Raw genomic sequence first — 8,112 nt, 5'->3', positions numbered from 1 at the left:
AAATGGTGGAATCTGCACACAAACTCACAAAATACCAACTTGCTGTATCGATCTCCTCAAACATGATCTGACACATCTGTGGTCAGGTCTATAGGACCCATTTTGACTTTATCAGCCACCAAAATCCAAAGGACTAGAGTGGGTTAGTTACCCAGAATTCTGAAGCACAGATTATTGTGCCAGAGTGAACAGTGTTTTGGTTGTGGGAAAGCATTCAAAGACAAAAAATCAAAATGTTGAGAATGGTAGGAATAACATTTAGAGTTGTGTCTAATTCAAGGAGTATGTAGGAAAGGCGGATAAGTGTAGAGCATGGATATGCAAATAGAATTATGATATTATGGCCATTTGTGACACTTGGCTACAGGAGGGGGACAGGACTAGCAGTCCAATGTTCCAGGGTTCTTTTGGTTTAGACATGATAAAGAAGGAGGGATGAAATGATGGCACTGCTAATCAGGGAAAATATCATGACAGTACTCAGACAAGACAGACTACAAAGTCCTTCAACTGAGGCAATACAGTTGGAACTGAGGAACGAGAAAAGGAAGAGCGTATTGATGGGATTATATTATAGACCACCCCATAGTCAGCTGGAATTGTACAGAGATAGACGACAGTTGCAAGAAACACAAGGTTGTGAAAGTAGATAATTTTAATTTTCCACATATTGACCAGGATTCCCCCATGCTGTAAAACAGCTGGATGGGTTAGAGTTTGTCAAGTTTCCTGAATCAATATATAGAAGTTTCAATGAGAAAGTACAATACTTGATCTCCTATTAGGGAACAAGAAAAAGCAGGTGGTGGAAGGGCAGGTTTGTCATCATTATCAACAATCTAAATGATAATGTGGTAAACTGGATGTGTACATTTGCAGATGATGACAACAAGAATGGGGATGTAGTGGATAGCAAGGAAGACTATCGAAGTTTGCAGTTGGATCGAGACCAGTTAGAAAAATAGGCTACAAAATGGTAGATAGAATTTAATGCAGACATTGTATTTTGGGAGAACAAACCGGGGTAGGACACGTGGTAAACAAGAGGGCAGTGTGCAGTGTGGTGAAGCCAAGGTATCTGGGAATACAGATATATAATTCCTTGAAAGTGGCATCACAGGTAGATTGGATCATTAAGAGAGAAGTGGCACATTGGCCTTTATGAATCAAAGTATTTGAGCATAGGAGTTGGGATGTTGACCATCACTCAATCATGGCTAAAGGATGGCTGTCATTCTGAGCTAATCATCAAAAGATACACAGGGTATTGAAATGATAGACAGGTAAGTAGAGGGGGGTGGTGTGGCTCTGTTGGTAAGTCATTAGAAAGAGATGACATAGGATCAGAAAATATAGAATCTTTGTGGAGAAAACACAAAAGTCTCCAGAAGTAGTGATTGTACTAAAAACAAAGAAATGCTGGAAAAACTCAGCAGGTCTTGCAACATCCATAGGAAGTAAAGATAGATAACCAACATTTCAGTCCCTTGACACTGCAAGACCTGCTGAGTTCCTCCAGTATTTCTGTGTTTTTACTAAAATCATTGTGGGTGAGTTAAGAAATAGGAAGGGTAAAAAAAGACACTGTTGGCAGTTATATAGACCTCCAAACAGTAGACAGATGTGGACAACAAATTGAGGCATCAAATAGAAAAGGTGTGTCAGAAGGGCAATATTATGGTAGTTATAGGAGATTTCAACACATACGTAGATTGGGAAAATGAGGTTGGGACTGGACCTCAAGAGAATTTGTAGAATGCTTACAAGATGGCTTTTTATAGCAGCTTGTTGATGAGCTCACAAAGAGATTGAAATGGATTGGTGTTGTATAGTGCACCAATAGTGATTAGGGAGCTTAAAATAGACCATTTGGGGCACTGATCACAATATGATTGATTTCAATTTGAGATTTAACAAGGAGAAACTAAACTCAAATGTGATGGTATTTCAATAATCATTGGGATATCAGAGGTGAGAAATTTAAGCTTTTGGGAGTCAATGTCTCAGAAGATCTTTCCTAGAACTATCTCACAAATGGCATCTTGAAGAAAGCATGTCAGCATCTCTACTTCCTCAGGAGTTCGTGGAGGTTTGGTATGACATCAGAAACCCTGACATTTCCACAGATGTGTGGTGGAAAGGTGTGCTGACCAGCTGCATCACAGTCTCGTAATGAAAACACCAATATCCCTGAGCATAAAGCCCTGCAAAAGGTAGTGGACACAGGCTAGGACATTGTGGGCAAAACCCTCCCCACCATCGAGAACATCCATAGGGAAAACTGGCATCAGAGAGCAGCAGCAATTATCAAGGATTCATACCACCCAGCACATGCTCTGTTCTCGGTGCTACCACGAAGAAAGAGGTACAGGTGCCACAAGACTCGCAACACCAGGTTCAGGAACAGCTGCTGCCATCAGACCTCAACAAGGCAGGGACTCATTTAAGGACTCTTACTTTTGCACTTTATTGATTTTTTTGTTCTCTGCATTCCAGTTTGTTTACATTTCTTTATTAATATACATGTGTACATTGTGTTTTTTTTGCACTACATCTGAACTGGAAGGGGACTCACAACTTTGCAGAATGGTTTGCTAGTGCTGGCCTTGGATTTAAACTAGATTTACAGGGGGTTGGGAAGCAGAGTAGATAGGGGAGTGGAGGAGGAAAAATAAGATTGCATGTAACAAGATTGCAGGAAAAAGAATCTCAGGGTTCTTTCTGATGTCATGTGTGTACTCTGACAATAAACCTGAATCTTCAGTGGAGGAAAGGGAATTACAGTGAACTGAGAGAAGAACTGGCCAAAGTAGATTGGAAGGGGGCACAAGTAAGGAAGATAGCAGAGCAGCAATGAATGGAATTTCCCCAATAAATGAGGAAGGTTCAAGATAAATATACATCGAGACAGAGGAAATATTCAAATGGAAAAATGTCATAACAGCTGACGAGAAGTTAAAGCCAATGTAAAAGCAGAAGAGAAGGAAGCATAAATTAGTGGGAAGATAGAGGATTACAAAGTTTTTAAAAACTTGCAGAAGGTAACTAAAAAAACTCATGAGGGAAAAGATGGTCTGAAAGTAGGCCAGGAAATATCAAAGAGTATATAAAAGAGTAAAAGAGAGAGGAGAATAGATATGGAACCACTAGAAAATGACACTGGAGAAATAATACTGGGAGACAAGATGGCAGAGGAATTAAATGAGTATTTTGCATCAGTCTTCACTATGGAAGCCATTAGCAGTGAGCCAGATGTCAAAGAATATTAGAGAAAAAGGGAAGTGAGTGCAGTTACTATTTCAAGAGAGAAGTTGCTCAGAAAGCAGATCGGTCTGAGGGTGGATAAATCTCCCCAACCAGATGGATTTTACCCTGAAAGAAGTAGCGGTAGAGATTGTGGAAGCATTAATAATGATCTTTCAGGAATCATTAGATTCTGGTATGGTTCCAGAGGACTGGTAAATCGCAAATGCCACCCCATTATTCAAGAAGGGAGTGAGGCAGCAGAAAGGAAATTACAGTAAAAGTGTAAGTGCTGAAGGAACCAGCCAGTCTCGCAGCATCCATAGTTCAGTTAGCCTGACATCACTGGTTGGGATGTTGATGTTGATTGTCAAGGATGAGGATGAGGATACAGAGTACTTAGAGGCATATGAGAAGATTAGTCAAAGCCAGTATGGTTTTCTTCAGGAAAATATTGCTTGACAAACCTATTGGAATTCTTTGAAATAATGCAGATAAACACATAGCTAAAGAGATGGTGCAGGAGGGAGGGCTTCAGGTTTTTGGATCATTGGGCTCTCTTCTAGGGAAAGTGGGACCTGTTCATCTGAACTGGAGGAGGACTCATATCTTTGCAGAATGGCTTGCTAGTGCTGGCCTGGGATTTAAACTAGATTTACAGGGGGTTGGGAAGCAGAGTAGATATGGGAGTGGAGGAGGAAAAATAAGATTGCATGTAACTTCAGAAGTCAAAGGGATGTACGCGGTGAAAATTTTCTCAGGTGCATCTATTTCAATGCAAGAATTTTTGTAGAAAAGGCAGATGAGTTTAGATTGTGAATTGGCATGTGGAATTATGACATTGTGGTCATTAATAAAAACATTTGCAGGAGGGGCAGAACTGGCAGCTCAATGTTCTGGGCTTCTGTTGTTTCAGATGCGATAGAGTGGATGAAAGGAGGAGAGGCATTAGGTGGATCAATCCCCAGGGCCTGACAAAATATTCCCTTAGATCATGAGGGAGGCTAGTAATTGCAGGAGCTCTGGCAGAAATATTTAAAATGTCCTTAGTTGTGGTGTCGAGGATTGGAGGGTAGCTCATTAGTTCCATTGTTTAAAAAAGGCTCCAAAATTAAAACCCAGGAAATTATAGGCTGTTGAGCCTCACATTAGTAGCAGGCAAATTATTGGAAGGTGTTTTAAGGGATTGAATATACAAGTGTTATGATAGCCAGGGACTGATTAAGGATAGTCAATATGACATTGAGTGTGGTAGATAGTGTTTAACCAATCATAGCTTTTGGAGGAAGTTACCAGGAAAGTTAATGAAGGAAAGGCTATGCATGTTGTCTATGTGGACTTTAGTAAGGCCTTTGACAAGGTCCTACATGGGAGGTTAGTCAGAAAGGTTCGGAAGCTCAGTATTCATGGTGAGGTAGTGAAATGGATTTGACATGGCTACACGGAGAATGTAGAGGGTGGTAGTGGATGATTTCTTCTCAGACAGCAGGGCTGTGACTAGTGGTGTGCCTCAGGGATCAGTGCTGGGACTATTATTGTTTGTTATCTATATCAATGATATGGATGATAATGTGGTAAACTGGATAGGAGGGCTATGGACTGGGTGCAGATCAATGGAATGAGGCAGAATAATAGTTTGGCAAGGACTAGAAGGGCCAAAGGGCCTGTTTCTGTGTGGTAATGTTCTATAGTTCTACAGTAAGAAAGAAGCAAGATGGAGATGCAGTTGATGTTGTGCATTTGGATTTTCAAGCCTTTGCCACACATGAGGGCACTTAACAAGAGCCCATGGTTTAACAGGAAACAAATTGGCTGATTGGTTGGAGGCAAAGTCAGGATACAGGGGTCATATTCTGTATCCAGTTGCTAGTGGTGTTCCACAGGGGTCAATGTTGGAGCCACTTCTTTTTATGTTGCATATTAAAGATTTAGATTATGGAATGAATGGCTTTGTGGCCTAATTTGCAGATGATATGAAGGTAGGTGGAGGAGCAGGTAGCAATGAGAAAACAGGGAGGCAGCAGAAGGACTAATTATGAGAATGAGAAGTTGCAAGTGAAATGCAATGTCAGAAAGCGTATGGTCATGCTCTTTGGTAGAAAAAATATAAATGGGCAGTCTATTTTCTACAGGCAGAAATTTAAAAATTCACAGTCCTGAGAATCCTCGAACAGGATAGCCTGAAGGTAAACTTGTAGTTGTTGGTGAAGAAGGCAAATGCATTTCTGGTATTCATTTCAAGAGGAATAGAATATAAGAGGAGGGATGTGATGTTGAGGCTTTATAAGGCACTGGCGAGTCCTCACTTGGAATATTGTAAGCAGTTTTGGACACCTCATTTAAGAATGGATGTGTTGATATTGGAGACGGTATGAAGGAGATTCACAAGGACGATTCCAGGAATTAAAGGAATGTTTGACAGCTCTTGATCTGCACTCCTTCGAAATTGAGAATGGTTGGGGGGGGGTGGGGGGAATCTTATTGAAACATTCCAAATGTTAAAAGGAATGGATAGAGTACAGCTAGAAATGTTCTTTCCCATGGTGGAAGAGTCTTCTGGAACAGAGGGCACAATTTCAGGATGAAGGATGTCCGCTTAGAACCATGATGTGGAGGAATTTATTTAGCTAGAGGGAGGTAAATCTATGGAATTTGTTGCCACATGCAGTTGTGGAAGCCAGGTCATTGGGTGTATTTAAAAGCAGAGATTGATAGATTCTTGATTAGCCAGGACATCAAAGGTTATGGGAAGAAGCTCATGATTAAATGGTGGGACAGACTCAATGGACTGAATAGTTTATTTTTGCACTTGTGTCTTATGATTGGACAAGACATTGGTGAGGCCAAATTTGTGTATTGTGTACAGTTGTGGTCATCTATCTACAGGAAAGATACAAGTGGCGACAAAAATTTAAAAGGTTGTTGCCAGGTCTTGAGAAGCTGAGTTATACAGAAAGGTTGACTAGGTTTGGACTTTATTCTTTGGCAGGTCAGAGAAAGAGAGATTTGTTAGAGTTTATGAGGGGTATAGATAGGATAAATGCAAGCAGGCTTTTCCCACTGAGGTTGAGTGAGACAAGATCTTTGGGTCTTAGGTTAACAGTGAAAAATGAAATGTTTGAGGCAAACTTCTTCACTCAGAGAAGAGTGTGATTGTGGAATGAGCTCCCAGCAGAAGTGGTGGATGCAGGTTCGAATTCAACATTCAAGAGAAAATTAGATAGATACACGGATGGTGGTTTCCATTTGATTTCTAATTATCCTTTGGGTTTCTAAGATTCAAGTTATAATTTGGTTACTGTAGCAGTGCTACCTTGAGGATGCAGGGTAGAACATGCCACAAAGATACCTTATCAATTTGGTGTGGCCAGCAACACAAATTATTACCATTACCTATCTTTCCATATGAAAGCAGATTGGTTACTCAGCCTACAAAATAAACAACGGTTACATTTCTTTCTTCTATTCAACTTTTCAATTAATAAAAGCCCAGGAGCCACAAATAACATGCACATTTAAAAAAAAACATTTAAATTAAATGCATGTGCAGAAACTGATTTATGATGTTACAGAATCTGTCCTGCTATGTTAATAGGTCAGATTGTAACAATTAAAACATTGAATATTAATGAGATGCAACTTACATTTAAATGTAATGATATTTGATGGATCTGGGCTTGTACTCAACAGCATATAGAAGAATGAGGGGTATCTTATTGAAATCTACCACATATTGAAAGAGCTGAATAGAGAGTACGTGGAGATGTTTCCAGTAATGGGAAAGTCTAGGACCAGAGGGCACAGTCTTAGAATAAAAGGACATCTCTTTCGCACAGAGATGAGGAGAGTTTTCTTCAGTGAGAAATGGTGAAGCTGTGGAATTAATTGCCACAGATGTTTTAGAGGCCAAGTTAAATTTAGAGTGTCAAAGGTTTTGGGGAGAAAGCAGAATACGGTTGAAATGAAAAATTCATCGACCATGATTAGAATGGTGGAGCAGACTCAGTAAGCTGAATAATCCAATTTCACCTCTAATCTTAATAGTGTTGTAGAGTTCTATAATATGGGCACAAACCTATCAACATTAATCCAAATGAATGAAAAAAGGCTTTTCATAGACAATTTCTTCTTGCACACAAGTCAGTCAAATCTTCATTACCTTGAGGTACAACAATGTTTACAACATAAGACTTAAAGAAAATGGAGTTGCTAAATAAAATAATAAAAAGGAAATTTGTATCAACATATTACAGAAATGCAGACCAAATATTATATTGCGCACATGATTAAACATTCAATTATATAAAACACTTCATACAATTAGTGAACAAAACATCTAAATATTTAAATTGGCTCAGTTAATATTCATGACCACATCTACAATAGAGTCAAGCAATAGTTAAAAGCTGTTCATCTATATCAGTGGTTCCCAAACTTTTTTGGCTGCCGCCTGTGGCTCCCAGGCCACATCCTGAGCACCACCCCTCACACAATGGCGCTGAGAGGTGGGAAGAAGGGGGGTGTGGCAGCAGCACTGAGAGGGGGGGAATTGGCGACAGCGCTGAGTGGGGGGGATTGGCGACGGCGCTGAGCGGGGGGGGGGAAATCGGCGACAGTGCTGAGCGGGGAGAAATCGGCGACGGCGCTGAGCGGGGGGGGAGAAATCGGCGACGGCGCTGAGCTGGAAGGGAGAGGCACCAAAATCAGATCTCGCAAGAATGCCTTATCGCCATTTATTTGCTTCTTCATTAAACTTTTCAGCAGAGTGGATAATAACAAGACTAAAGGTTCAGACCATCCCCTTTTCCCCACTGCCCCCTTAGATTTTTCCATCACCCAGAGTGGGGGCGGCACCACCCACTTTGGGAA

This window comes from Narcine bancroftii, chromosome 1, assembly GCF_036971445.1.
Source record: "Narcine bancroftii isolate sNarBan1 chromosome 1, sNarBan1.hap1, whole genome shotgun sequence".
Lineage (NCBI taxonomy): Eukaryota > Metazoa > Chordata > Chondrichthyes > Torpediniformes > Narcinidae > Narcine > Narcine bancroftii.
Note: the sequence above shows the minus strand (reverse complement) of the source record.